The sequence below is a fragment of the Diadema antillarum genome, unplaced genomic scaffold (assembly GCF_040938485.1).
Source record: "Diadema antillarum isolate AM-2024a unplaced genomic scaffold, OU_Dant_1.0 seq00000847_RagTag, whole genome shotgun sequence".
Classification (NCBI taxonomy): Eukaryota; Metazoa; Echinodermata; class Echinoidea; order Diadematoida; family Diadematidae; genus Diadema; species Diadema antillarum.
The window spans coordinates 1,544,750-1,560,644 of record NW_027271721.1 but is presented as its reverse complement, the minus strand read 5'-3'; the positions used below and the strand labels follow the sequence as shown (position 1 = coordinate 1,560,644).

Here is a 15,895-nt window from a genome sequence, read left to right as displayed (position 1 = left end):
CTTTTGTGCTGGAAGATGTGTGCCCATTTAAAGAAAAAAAAAACATAGAAAATGCAAGTGTAAATGGAATGAATTATGGGAGATAAATGGTTGTTGATTTTAGATGTTCAAATGCATTTCAACACTGGTATTCTTTAAAAATATTCTGTCATGTGAACAATATAAACAATTATGCACCCATTGACTAAGTCAAAGGAACATGTACTTTTAATAAAATATGACATTTTGTGGATTTCTCCATATATTTTCCTTATATTGTTTTGCATACATGAAATCACATACTGTAGTTGCCTCCTCACTCAGCAATGGTTGTATTGAAATTTTAATAACTTTTCAAAGGATAGCCCAATTTTCCTTAAACTCTGCTGATGTCTTCTACTGATATTGTTGCATTCATTCAATCCACACATTTATTTTGGTTTTGTTCCACTTTAACCTTTTCGGAGCCAGGGACTTTGGACAATGTGTATAATGCTACAGGGTTTCTGTACCAATCAGTAGCCAGGGCAAACAAAGAGTTAATGGCAAAAACCTTTTTTTTTTATAGCATACAAAATTTCCACTATTCCAAAAATAACTATTCATGCTTAATAATATCATATCGACTAAGATACTAATTAGGATATTTGAACCCTAATTTGAGCAGACAGATTCAGGAAAACAATGATTAAGAGCCAAGTCATCAGGAAGTATGCCACTGTAATGTTTGACTTTTTAATATATTCAAATAAATGCCGAGGAAGCAATTAAACCTTGAGCAAATTTACTCTTGCTTATCCCTCATCCAAGCCAGCTACTAAAAAGTACATATAAATCTTAATGCAAACATCTTGACAAATTTTCTAACAATGTATCATACTGTTGTTTTATTTTTCAATTCTTAAAGAATCAAACCTAGGTGAGTTAATCACTAGAGAATGTTGGAAAAGCACAATTTACATCATCATCGGGAAGACATCATTATACATGAAGAAATTAACCTCTGTCAAAATTTTCACAATAATACAAAATTGAAAGCACATAACTTTGATATCACATCAAGAATCCATGTCCTGAGAGAGAATGATTAATATAGTAAAAATATCTTAGTTTTCCTGCATATCATGTGAGTACTCGTAATTAGAAACTATCAAATATTTTTTCACACTACATGGGTTTTAAATTAACTTGATTTTGACAGCCACACTGTCATTTCATATCAAAATAAATTTATTCTTATTGTTTTGATTGCAGCCTGTGTTCTTCCCTTGTAAGTGCATGCCTTTAATTGCTTTTAGTGCTCCCCCATATCATAAAATAACATCTTAACCTTGACCAAGGAAGGGAATTATTTCCAAGAGAGTGGATGGTAATATTTATAGCAGGCTTATTACCCCCATTTCACATGACCAACTTAGTCTGATGTGCAGGCGTGTTATGCTTTTTTGTTTTTGTTTTGGCATTGGTATGCATATCTATATGAACTTATAATCAAATGAATTTGTAACTGCAGTCTATCACTAGTGAAATACGGCTTATTAAGATATTTTGGACATTGAATTTGTGCAGCAACTTTTCATGCCTTTCCATAGAGACAGAAGATATCAAAATTCTGTATTTGTTTCTGACAAAGGTGCAGTTACATAATTTCAATGGAAGGATGTGTCAATCATCTTCTTAAGGAAGTGAAATAAACATTTTTCTTTTGTTGGAGTATACTAACTCCGCATGTAGAGATTAGTTTACGATTGTGAAAGGGTGCCAGGCACAGTTGTCTCCTAAATCCTACCACATGACATCATTGTAAACAAGAACAAGATTCAAAAATCCTTCCAGACCTCCAGACTTTTACTCTTTGCAATTAGGAAGGGAAACATGGATTTGGGGCTTGAAATAAAATGTCAAGTAAACCTGGCTACCAAGGGGAAAGTGGACATAGTGAGAGTGGGGGGGGGGGGGGGGGAGGGGCTCTCATTCAAAGGAATGGGTCTATAAACAGGCAAAGCTTTTAGCTGTCAATCAGTAAAGCAAAATGACAAGGAGCTCTATGAATCTGAAATCTGAATGACATAATGAACCACCGGAGGCTGGGCAGTGTTTGTGCAGGCACAATATGACTTCAGCGGTAGAAAAACATATCTATGGCAAAAGGTCCTTCCAATACCAAACAATGGTTTTCCTTTAGGTGTGTTTCTGTCTGTTTGTGTGTGTGTGTGTGTGTGTGTGTGTGTGTGTGTGTGTGTGTGTGTGAGTATGTGTGTGTGTGTGTGTGTGCGTGTAGACATGTGAGACAGTGAAGGCTAAAGTTCTTAGTGTTCATTCAAACGAGGGAGAAATCAAAGCATTAGATTCAGAACACTGAGCTTATGGATACCAATGATTATTCATTCTTATCACATGCCATCTTATGTCACATGCAAACAGCATAGTACTCATTGAGCCAAGAGATCCATTAGATCCTTAATCACGTGTCTTTTCTAGCATCTACCTGTGCTTGCTATCTTGAAAGTTTATAAATTAATAAATTACATTTTCATTTCCACAAACCTGTTCCTCTGATTTTACTAAATTTATCTCAAGAAAGGCTAATTTCACTGAATGCACATAATCCTTGTAAAATATGAAGTTTGAATATCCTACTGCCTATATTAAATGTTAAAGTGGGATTGGCAATATTATGTTACTGAGGTCATTAACTTTGCAACATCGCTGCAATGTACTGCTGAGCAAGGAGTTACCTCCTGTGACACTTCCTGTGTTTTTCTTGCCACGAACTCTGGATGAAAACAAAACTTGATAGTCTATTTTTCAGACTTTCTTTGTTAAGGTCTCTAAACTTATAACATGGATATGCCTTGTAGCATAATTTACACTAAAGCCCATTAGAGAAATGTACAAGTCTTAAAAGGGAGCAAAACCTTGGAAATATCATACTGTATGTGGATTTAGTGAATTGAGCAATATTAGTAGAACACATCAGTTTTAGGGAAATCACACAATCCATTCAAAAGTTATGACTTTTTAAAGTTTTGGTGCTAGAAAAAAAGAAAATAAGTATGTTCATGATATCACTGGTGGACAATCATATAAAGAAAATATACAGAGAATTCAACATATTTCTGTTTCCTAGCACGATGAAAAAGAACTTGACTTACCTCTGTCAGAAAACAGAGAGAATAATAGTACCCTGAACACATGTCAGTAATAAGTTGAGGTAATGTAAACTTTCACACAAATGAAGTTCTGTCAAATTCTCTTTAAATATTTTCTTTATCATTGTCCATACATGATGCCACAAAGTGTTGTATCCAGTCTTTTCATCCAGTGAGGGTGGCACCAAAACTTTATAAAAGCATTGCTTTTGAAAGGATTGTCAAATTTTCCTCAAACTTCACTAATGTTTCTACTAATTTGATTTGATTTGATTTGATTTGATTTATTTATTCTCTGTATGCCATTTTTTTTTTCAGATACATCAACTTTCTGCAATTTCATTAACAAAGTACAAAATATCGGTAGTATACTTTATACAATTTTCATCATTTTCATCAATTATGCAATACATCTGTAGTATAATTACATGAGTAACATGTTAATAATTTGCATACAGAACGATTGCCAATAATAAGCACAACGCTTGACTGTTTGGCAACCGATAACAAATAACATTATAGCGAAGAAAAACAAGAGGGTCCAACTAATATTGCTGCATCACTCAATCTACAAACTGTGTATAATAATTTTGGGTTTCATTCTCCTTTAGATAAGTAGTAGTGATCATACTTCTCTTTAAAATGGAAAAGCTATGTTAACGAAATGGAAAACTATGTGGCAGGTCCACCTTTGTGGGGGAGGGGGGAGGGGAGGGGAGAAGAGGGGTGGGGGTATGGCTTAGAGATGTGGTAAATAGCAAGAGTATGTGCAACATTGGCCTTAGCATCTGACAAATCCATTCTGCTTAGAAATTGTGATAAGCTTGGCAAGGAGAACAAATGTAGAGGAAAAACAAAACAAGCTAACGTATGCAGCATCAGTTTGTTATACATACTTGCAGGATACACAATATCTTATTGTTCGCATTGATGTCTTCAGAAACTACATTTCCATTAACCCTGTAAAGCCCAAGGGGGGGCACATTGTGCCCCCCCCCCCTACCAGATTTTCGTTTGCCACTCCTTCGTCCTTAATCCGATTTCAACCAAATTTGGTGACTTTTCCTAAAATCTTATTGCGAACATTTTGATATATAATTTAGCTATATTTGATGTTGCTGGTTGCCATGGCAACCATAAACTGACAACCATGTCAGTCAGATTTTGCATCTTTTTTCTGTTCCCATTTCATTTAATAGCATTACAGTGTATGAAATGGATGTTTCTTGGCTGAAATTTGTTGAAGAAGCAAAATTTGAAGTAATTATGGTCCTGGAAAGTTTTTCTTATTATTTCCTTTGTTTTTATGTGACAAAGGCATAAAACAATAGATATAATACAGATAATTGAAAACAATAATATTTTCTACAGATTGCCCTTATATTTTGAGTTATTTTGATTCCTTCACCCAAGTTATGCCTCTAATATAATTAGTTTATCATATTATTAATTTGCAATCTCAAAATTCCACTATTATGCAAATATGAAATGTTATAACTATACATGTTCCAATCCCAAACATTTCATCTCAGGTCTCATAATGTATCACTATGTTGATATGAATAGCGCCCCCATGTGGTGACCTTGAGAAATTTCAAACATAACAACTAATAAAATTCCACTTGCTTATCATTTGTGGCAAATATGAAAATGATTGGTCTATAATAAGACATATATAATGGGGATAAAGAAATTATACCGAAAAATCATGTTTTTAGCATATTTCCTATGTATTTCTTTATATTTTTATAAATAGCGCCCTCCATGGGTTACCTTGTGAAAACTCAAATGTACGGTCATGTAGAGTATGAGTTACTCTACCCACGTGCCAAATATGACGATGATACATCAAATAATAAAAAAGTTCTATAGGGGGGGCACAATGTGCCCCCCCTTGGGCCTGCGAGGAGTCAAAATAGCTTGGGCTTAATAGGGTTAAAATGGTCATTGTGGCAGTATTACACTAGTATCTCTGAATGGTGAGGTTTATCATTTATCTGAAAAGTGAATATCTGTATGAATTAGTTGGAGGAAACATTGTACTGACATCACTGAATTGTGGGTACAAATCTTGAAACGATGCCAACATTGCGAAACCGGCGGGGAATGTTTTGCAAGTCAAAAATTCCCCTCAGCCTTTCTCAGAGTTCCTGCCTGGCCCCCACAGTAGCTGTGTTCTGTATTGCTTGTCTGTCTCCTCTGGCACTCTGTGTTCTTTTCTTTCTTTACATCATGGCCTAAAGCTAGAGCAAGGACATAGGCTCATATACCCTGCATCAATTAAAAGTGGCAGCATATCACTGCAGTAGTTATGAGAGCAATACGAGTTAATTGAAGGCAATGTGTACCCAATTAATCCTGATTACGAGGGACAAGGTAATAACAGTGTATTCGTAGACCGTTTTTCTTGTCAGGATTTATCTAATTATCTTTTCAATTGAAAAGAAATAAAAATAAATGAACTTGTCATATATTCCAGCATCCCTCCTATAATATATAGATCTCACAGTTACACTCTGTTGCGTGAGATATGTTTTTGAATTAAAACATATTATTTTACATTTCTTTTATGCAATAGATATAAAAGAGAGCAGTGATATAAATGATGTCTAAGATATCATGGTATCCTGGTGTGCGTGTTTTTTTTTTTCTCTTCCTCATGCAAACCTTCATTTAACCTGTTGAAGGCTTGTCCCCAAGTATGCTCAGGCAGGTGTCTATGGGAAATGTGTGTTATAGCAAAATCAGCTCAGCCTCAGTGGGTTAAGAAACTTAAAGACAACATGACCATGGAATACATGTCTTTTGTTATTTAATGTCACTTGAGGAATGTGAGTAGAGCACTGAATTTTATGGTGTGCACAGGGTATTTCAGTTACAGCCATGCCTGAATGGAATGCCAAAAGATGACCCAGTTCTTCATCAATCACCCAACAATATTTCTTTGGGGTGCAATATGAATAAAGGGTGTGCTTTTAATAGAAGCTGGGTGGGATTTCCATGGATTCTAATAATGGGGCACTGTTCATTCAATTCATGTTGACAAATGATACCTGCAGTGCACAAAAGAAATATTTTACTACAAAATGAATAATAAAGTTTGCTTTGAAACAGGATTTTTCATTAAAGGACAAGTTCACCTTCATAAACATAAGGATTGAGAAAATGCAACAATATTAGTAGAACACATCAGTGAAAGTTTGAGGAAAATTGGACAATCGATGCAAAAGTTATGAATTTTTTAAATTTTTGTGTTGGAACCGCTGGATGAGGAGACTACTACAGCTTGTGAGTCATATGCGTACAACAGTATAAAGAAAATATAAAAGAAAATTCAACATATTTTCACTTTTTTCGCATAATAAAAGGGCAATTGACTTGCCTCTTTCTAAAGGCAGGGGGGAATAATATTACCCATAACATTTATCGGTAACGAGTCAGGGGAATGTGTACTTTTTTCAAAAGATGGAATTTTGTGAAATTCTCTTTATATTTTCCTTATATCGTTGTACGCATGTGACATCTAAGTTATTCATACACTGCAGTAGTCTTCTCATCCAGCGGGTACTGCACAAAAACTTCAAAAATTCATTACTTTTGAACGGATTGTCTGATTTTCCTCAAACTTTCAATGATGTGTTTTACTAATATTGCTACATTCTCTCAATCCTTATGTTTATGAAGGTGAACTTGTCCTTTAAGAAGATTTCTGTAGGGAATATTTTTATAATCAGTGCCTAAAACATGGATAATTCCTTGTCCTGCATCCATTTAAGTACGAGTTATCTTGTGTCATGAAACACTGATCTCAGCCAGTCATCCCTCTAGGATGAGCTCATTTTGCTATAACACATGTTTCCCATAGACACCTGCCTGAGTATACCCGGGAATTGTCTTCAATGGGTTAGGATGTTCCTCATTGATCTTCAAAACCTTTAATCATCATGAAAATCAATCACTAAAGAAGATATACGAAATATGGCCTGGCAATGTGAAGTGCAAGAAGTCAAACTAGTGCTTTCAATTGGGAAGCATTAAGCTTTGTAAAACTTTCTATGTCATGTTTCTCGCTCAACACACTGGCTGCATTTACCCTTGCAGTACAGATAAACACATCCTACTTTGAATGTGAATTGGCCAGTGGCAACAATTATTTCAAGCAGTATGCTCTATACCTGTGTCAGTGCATTAAATTGAGTATTTCTAGCAGTTACCCGAGGCAGTAAAGCTAGCATATTGGGCCTCATGGTTGTCATGGCGATTTATGGCGCAGGTCGTCTGCGAGGGTGTTGAATTACTTTGGGTCTGTTTGGATGAAAACAACTTGACAATGTCTGCTGCAGGGAGAGCCATAATGCCCAGAAAATGTAATTCAATTTGATATGGTGCAAATTGCAATTGTCATTTTAAAAGGCATATAAGTGCCCTAGATAGAGGCAAAAACAAACTTTTAAGAGATGAGGAAAACATCAATTGGTAGAAACATGCAAGAAATTTGGGCAGATAAGAAAACATTTATGGCCATAATCATCCCATCATACAGATACCTGAAAGTACCCATCATTATGTGATGTCTTATAAGTACAAAACATTTATCCATTTTCATGGAAACAATAACAGAATTGTTTGTTTTCATTTTTGTATAGATTTTAAAAAGATACTGACTCTCTATGTCACACCTCATATCAGAGTCATAAAAACCATTTGAAAGCAAATGGAAATTAGCAACAATCATATCATATTCATACTAACAAGGTGAGCAGTGCCATACATGTGAAGACATGGTCATATGATCAGACTGGAACATTGAATCTAAGTAGTCGTAATTTTCTACCATAAACATACAGATGGTATCCTTCACCTTCAGATTTGCATTCATTTGTCACATTGTGATATGCTTTAATTCAGAGTAGACCTCTTAGAGGATACTTTCCCATGAAACAAAAATGTATGAGAGAAAAAAAAGGGGGGACAGAAGGGAGAAGTTGGAAGGAGAGATGGAGGGAGATGATTGAGTGAGTGAGGGAGAAGAGAGGGAGATGTTGGAGAAAGGAAGACATCCAGGCAGGCAGTGAGGTATAGATCAAACACAGTGACAGGGCATAAGATATTGACATTAGACATTTAGAAACAGACAGAGAGATGGGGGTGGTGGGGGGGGGGGGGGAGGGGGGGGGGATAGGAGACATCCCAAGACAGGAGAATGGGAGGAGGAGAACAGACATGGGAGATGGAGATGAAAAGTATACCACCCTATACCGGTATACTACCAACATTTTGGTGGGTGACAAGGCAGGGGGCAAATTAATGTCATAAATCAATATATCCATGACATATCCATAGCAAAGCTATTCTGATATAGGTCCAAGGGATGGAGGGGGGGGGGGAGTGAGAGAGGGAGAGAGGAACAGATAATAGCAGTCTCAGTATATACACATACAGCTGTGCTGAAGTATTATATATTCCAGTGCATACAAACTTAGCATCTTCATAGACAAATGAGAACAGGATGATGGAAAGACAAATGGCATCAGTGATGGGGGAAATATTGACATATATTCTGGGACAGACTGAGTGGGGGGGGGGGGGGAGGGAGAGGGGGAGGGGAGATACTCTAAATGCATATAAGGAGCAAAGAATGACAATCAATTTATCCGGGCTCAAAAGTGGCCAGGCAACGACAACAAGCCTTTGGTGCAGGAAAAATCAATGAGAGTTTATGCAAATGCTGAACTTCTTAATTACTGCCCCCAGAGTATGGTAGTGGCCCCCTCCTGTTGGTCCACTAATGAATAATGCTTGTACCCTGGTTGGCCAATAGTACTGTGACAGCTAGGCTACTAAAGGCAATGGGAATTAACATACTAGAAGCTGCCTTCATAAAAGGGCAATTACTAGCAACTCTTACCTTACGCTGATACATGAATACATCTGGAGAATTTAACAAAATTGTAACAAAGACACGCACTTTCCAGTGCTCCAAAAATCTGCCCAAACTTGTCTGAAACTGTGAGCACTTGCTGGATCGCATCCCTATATATAAACACAGTAAACTAAACTCTTCACTGTTTGTTCTCATCAAAGCACTGATTTAATATCCTGCCTATTTCTGGAAGTACAGTATAAGTCATAAGTTGATGTTGATCAGAACAGGCCCTAGGGGATATCACCGTCACAAATGCGTAGTACATCACATTAAGGTCATTGTAATTGCGAAGATAACATTTAATACGCATAAAACAGGATAAATATGGCACATCCTCGTTGTATTCAGACTACACAACCTTGAAACAGGGAGGTGGAAGACTTCTTCCACCTCCCTGCTTGAAACTAGCACCATAAGCAAACAAACAGTGAACGATGAAACATGATGATTGTATACACATAGCACTGAAACAGAATGCATCACAATGAATACAATCACAAGATTACCATATTGTAGTGAGACTCACCTGACACACTGAAGGAATTCCCTCGATCAGGTTCTCCTCAGCTAATGTGCTCCTCAGGAATCTGTCCAGATGATAGATGGAATTCTAAATGCCTACCAAGTGATGCTGGGAAAGGAAACCCACACTGGAGAGATGAGATGACAAGAGATGCAGCGATGCGGGTGAGAGAAGGAGCCAGCCGACGACTCCAACGCCTCCTCCTGGCTTAGCCCCCAGCCGACCTTCTCCAAAATGGCAGGATGAAGGTTTCTCTGATAGTTTTCTTTTCTGAGTTTTAAGAGGGACTTGTCTGTAACCTTGCCGCATAAAAACTCAAATAGGATTTGGCTTCTGAAGGATGACACGCCTATTGTCAACCGCCGCATTCAGAGGGATGGGGCTATTGTGTGAGAGTTGCCTCCTGTCTATTCTCTAGTCACAATATGAAGACCAACTGGTGGCAGACAGACATACGTGCCAACGCACAAACCTTCCAATCGCAACAATCTCATTTGAATGCGTAATTTGCAGCACGAGCGCTCACCGGCTATTACTTACGCAGTGTGAGGATTTGTGTGTGTGTGTGTGTGTGTGTGTGTGTGTGTGTGTGTGTGTGTGTGTGGGTGTGTGGATGTGGGTGTGCGTGTGCGTGTGTGATGCACAGGGAGAAATTTCACTCCCTCACTCCTATAGTGAGCCACCGGAGAGAGGCGCGGCAGGCTAAGCACACGTCAGACATATGGGCATGAGATAATGTATGGGGCAGCAGCACGGGCAACGAGCGAGCGACATTCAATTATTGGACGATCCCTGCCCTGCAGTGGATGCAAGAGAACAAGTCACGCAGCGGTGCATTTGAATGGGAAGGAGCACCCCTCTTGCTCACTCTCTTGTAGAAGCTGTGTGAGTGAGCAGGGCACTGCTGCAGGCTATCCTTATTGAATTCTACAGGATTCATGTAGGGGACGCTTCTGTACAGGACACTTAGTCTGCACTCAAGACCCTGATAGATTTCAGGCATCACCAAGTGCAATATATTTAACATGGGCCTGATGTGACTGCTAAGATTGACAGTGAATCATAGGTTAACTGTGCCCTCTATCCCATTTGGCATAAGTAAAGATGACATATTTTTCTCACAATGTACTGTTTGTGAGAGGAAAGCCTGAAATCCTAGACTAGCCAAAGAGACAACGGTTAGTAGAAAGGAGTAACTATTGTTGAGGCGTAGTACCATCAGTGGCTTGATGGAGCGGCTTGGGTATCTCAGACATCGCAGGGAGTGTATTATTGAGGAAATGGTTAATTTGGATGAGGTTGTTTGTATGACAGCACTAGACGAGCATTAGGACAATCTCATTTTTCCCCCTTTTTTATTGGTCTGGGTGTTCCATTAGGCACACATCCAGGCAGCATAAAATTCCCCAGGATCTAAACATGGACAATAATTTCATGTCAAACATGATTGACATGAAGATTGTGAAAGGGGTTAATAATGAAAAATATGATATCATGACAATGCAGAATGCACACATAGGCCTATGTATGGCTGGAGTAAACATACAAGGATGTACAAGGATTATTTGATATTCCTATTTTGATATTTGCTTCGAATTTTGATCATCACCTAGCTGTTAATAGATCTGCACAAGCCCTCAAAATCTAAGTCAAATCCATATTGCATTTGGTTTTAAAATAGCCGGTTTGAAATGCAAGATAGAGTTGCAATCAGGGATTTTGCCAGCTTAAGCCATGAGGAGTCTATTTCATTGGGTACCTGAGATTTGAAAATAAGATGTAGCCTATAATGCATGTTAACATGTGTCCGACATCACTCATTTGGTTGGTCAGAAATCATATGAGTCAAGGATTAGCAATTTACAATTTCTATGGTAAAATTTCTGAATGGACCTACCATGGAAGACACTTTAATCAAGAGCCCCAAGTCCCAAGTTGAGCCCAAGAAGGATAAATCTCCATAAATCCCTGTAAATCTCCCTGATAAATGCCCTTACAATCTTATGTCCCTAATACTCTCTTTATATGCCTTACAAATTTCCCTAGGAGAAATGCCCTTCTGCATTTAAACTTTAATGATCTACAATATTTGTCCCTAATAGTCTCTTTATATGCCTTACAACTTCTTCTTTTTTAAAGCGATGTGTGCACATGACATTTATGCCTACTTTTTCTATCTTTGATACATTACTATAAAATATATAATAGGTATATTTTTAATCATACTTATTATATTCATATATATGTGCCTATAAATATGTATGAATTTATATATTTTTCAAAAGTTTGTGTTATGAGGAAATTTGTTGTGCTGATGGAAGTGTGTGATGTGATATCCTCTACAAGATCTTCTCACAGTGGGTACCATTCATGCTCCTTGCTTTGATTTTTTTTTAAACAAATCTACCCAAGGAGTGATATACCCTGCAAATTCCTCAGAACTTGCTTATAGATAAATCTAGGCCTACGGTACATGTGTGGTATATCACTGATACATATGTGCATATGGTATATATTTCACCTGCACCTGCCATGATTTATAATTTACCATGTTCTCAGCCACCTGTCAGCTAAAAAACCATTATACATCATGCATACTTCATTACACACAGAATCGCAATCATACATACACACAGATATCATCATGCTTTATTCAGAGAGACATCTTCCCTTTGTTTCTCTCACTCTCTCCATCTCATCAGACTAAAGAAAAATGAAAACACCATCTACCTCCCATTCCCCATCTCATTACAAAAATCATATCCTATCTGGGCATTGATCAAACTAAACAGAAAAAGCTGAAATGTTACATCTAAAATATCGATATTGCAAATATGACAATTTCTATGGTCTCTGTATCCTCCAAGCTTGTACACATTGATGCATTACTTTCAGTCCAGCTCTGAAACATTGATAAGTGTTTATGCTGCACGAAACCAGTTACCAAGTACGATCCAGCTACTATGGGGAAAAAAGAGAAAGAAACAAACAAATGAAGTGTGCTCATCATTTGACATTTCCCCTGCCAATGGATTGCCTATGGAAATAATAAAACATATCCAGAATCAGCCTGAAAAAGAATAACAAAAATCTCAAGGATTCATATCACTCTGAGCCAGATTTATTTTTCATTTCAATTTCAATTTCATTTTCAATCTATTTTCATATTTCTCAGTGACAAATACATCAAACATAACAAGATGAAATAATACATGACACCCAGTAAGGAAGCATATTAGAATATTGCAAACTAAATACAGAACATAGCGGTCAAATCAATTCATTTTGTACTTGTGTATTGTTTGCTTGTTTTTTGTTTATTATTGTGTGTGTATATTGAGAAAACAATCAACCCTCTGCCCTTAACCCTTTCTGAGCCAGAGACTTTGGACAGTGTGTACAATACAATGGGGTTTTCTGTGCTAATCAGCAATCAAAGCATACAAAGGGTCAAACAAGAATGAAAATGTTTTCCATAGGATTGAAGCAACTGACAGAGCACAACTTATGAATCTGAACATCTTTGATGCTCGTCTCAAATTGCAGGGACAGAGGGCGTCCACGTGGAACCCATAATGAGAGTGCTAGAAATGCTCTTTGAGTTAAGTCATATGCCAACAGCATCTCATCTGAGGGGCACTGGAGCCGTGCTTGGGGTGAATCGCACATCTTGTGCATTATACACACGCTGCTGTACAGTGAGCAAAGCAAATGCATAGAATACTTGAATGCCTTGCATATGACTTCACACTTCCTGTATCCCACAATGCAATGGGTGACCTTTCACATCTCACATTGAGCAAAATGGAGGGAAGGAGGGAGCGGGAGGAAGAGAAAGGGACAGACAGAGAAAGAGATGGAGACGGATGGAGAAAACGAGAGAAGGAGAGACAGACAGACAAACAAACAGACAGAAAGACAGACAGCTGAGACTGAGGGAGGGAGAGAGAGAGAGAGAGAGAAAGACATACTAAGGGGGCAGATAAGGGTCGAGAGACAGACAGACAGACAGACAGGGAGAGAGATACAAAAAGAGAAAGGGAGAGAGAGATGGGGGAGAGTAGTAATGATGACTGTGAGATTGATTTTGCATAGAAGATGAAATTAGCTTTCTCCATCCTATTATGCAGCCAAGTTTGTAATCAATCAAACCTTTTGGTGATTTTTGTTTTGTTTTGTTTGTAGGAACAGAAGAGGAAAATCTACAGCACAATGTGAAAAATACAAACACAGAATTATTGATATCAATGTTGTACTACCAACTCTCATACATTATTTACATGTTTGCAGTGCAGTGCATGAACTTACTTGTCAAAATTTTGCAATGCATCATAAACAGTCTGAAACAAAAAAAAAGAAACACTACAAGGCATATTGTCACATGTTACCCTCCCCTTCACCCCAGTCATACTCTCCATTCATTACTCCACCCCCCCCCCCCATAAGAATAACAAATATGTCAATTTTGTTGTAACAAATGTCGCCTTGAGGGAAGAAACTCTAGTGTGTACTTTGACCTTAGGGTGGTGGAATTTCCCTTGCTTAAAGTTCATTGAGGTATATTCAAGTAGAAGATTCAAGGAGGATCTTTTACACATCACTGAGCTACTCTTTCCAGGCTTATGAACACTACGAAAATATTGATGGTGTACATGCTTTGTTAGATAAAAATCTTTAATACAATAGAGTACTTGAATAGTTTATGTATGTGATTTCTTCTATAATGCTATTTACCTACATGTATTCATAAACAATGGAAATGAAAGTGAAAATAAAATTTTCTTCTATTATGCACTCAGATTTTCAAATCATATGCTTTGTTACTAAACTTCACTTCTAAAGTGAGGTATGATATAATCATGCACTTTGTCTATAGATTAGTGCTTATTATGGAACAGTAATAAATGTGAAATGTACTTTTACATGAGCAACCTTTACCAGAAAGTATTGGTTGAAGCTTTGTGTAGAGTATGCTGCTAATCCTCACACACCTAGAACAAAAAATAGAACACGCTGAATAAGTTAGAAAGTTCTGGGAATGCACTTTATGATGGTCTAATAGCCTGTCCAAATCAATATTTGAGTGCAGTATGACCTTTATATCCAACACTTCTACAGAAAAAAAAATATATATATACATATTTATATTATATACATATATATATATATATATATATATATATATTATATACATACATATATAATAATATATTAATTTGACTAATTTCTTTATGTTATAGCAAACCAAATGTTTTCAATAAAACAAAGGGCTCTGATTAACTTGCATTGTCACATTACACAAATTAGTTAACATTTTTATGGTAGTCACTGTTTTCTAGAACAAACCTTGTTAGAATGGCTGCCAAAATATACTCCCTGCTAAAAACAGAAATTAAAGCTATATCTATGACCTGTCACAAGTGCTTTGGCTAGAATGACACAAGAATTTTGTTTGCCGACTTCAGCAGCAGACTATCGTGTTTTCTTAAAGGATCAGTGATGGGAACTGGTTGTCATGGCAACACTTCTTCAGTTTCCTTCTACTGTGACTTCCCGAAGGAAACTGTAACATGGGGGGGGGGGGGGGAAGAAGGAGGATGGGGGTCTTGGATGGGGAACTAGGGCGACGTGACTTGCAACACGGCAAGGAGCTAGCTGGTGTATGAGGTCTGGCAAGGGTGAAGGTAGGATGATAAAGAGAGGAAAGAGAATAAAATGATAGATTCAGTGGGTATGGGTAGACAGTGAGAGAGGGAAAGATAGGAGACAAAATATATAAAGGAAGAGAAAGAGAAATATATATGAGGTCTGGCAGGGTACGATGATGAAAAGAGGAAAGAGAATGTAGTAGATTTGAAGGGTTATGGATAGACAGTGAGAGAGAGAGAGATAGGAGACAAATATATAGAGGGAGAGAAAGAAATATATTATGGGGAGTGCTTGTGAGGGTGTTTGCGTCCATGCTTGTAGATACTTTCTACAGACAGTTATACTCTTAGGAGAGATTGTTAGTCAGTTAGGATGTGTGCATGAGGACAGACTGTTTCTATGCCATTCCTCCTTTTTCTTCCTCCTCCAGTTTGTGGTGATCAACACAAATTCTCTTACAACCAATTAAAATTTTTATTTTGTCCCAGCTTAAATTGTCATATTGTATACAGTGAGGCTGGATTATGGAAGGTTGGGTATGATGACTTCAGCCTTGAGATCAGGCATTATTCTGATGTTTCTCACGGTTATCAGATTACATGATCATGGTCACCATCCTGTCTCCACCTTTGCTATGATTTCTATTTATTTCACATTCAACCTCTT

General features: G+C 37.4%; 1 protein-coding gene across 8 annotated transcripts in view; it reads right to left on the bottom strand.

Annotated features, from left to right (window-relative positions):
- LOC139740309 (uncharacterized) overlaps positions 1-9,722 on the bottom strand; it is a 100,480-nt gene extending 90,758 nt beyond the window's left edge. For all 8 annotated transcript variants that reach the window (XM_071650895.1, XM_071650896.1, XM_071650897.1 and 5 more), the window contains exon 1: positions 9,584-9,722. The gene's annotated coding sequence lies outside the window, so the exon portion shown is untranslated. The remainder of the gene's footprint in view (positions 1-9,583) is intronic.
- Between the last annotated feature and the right edge of the window lie 6,173 nt (positions 9,723-15,895).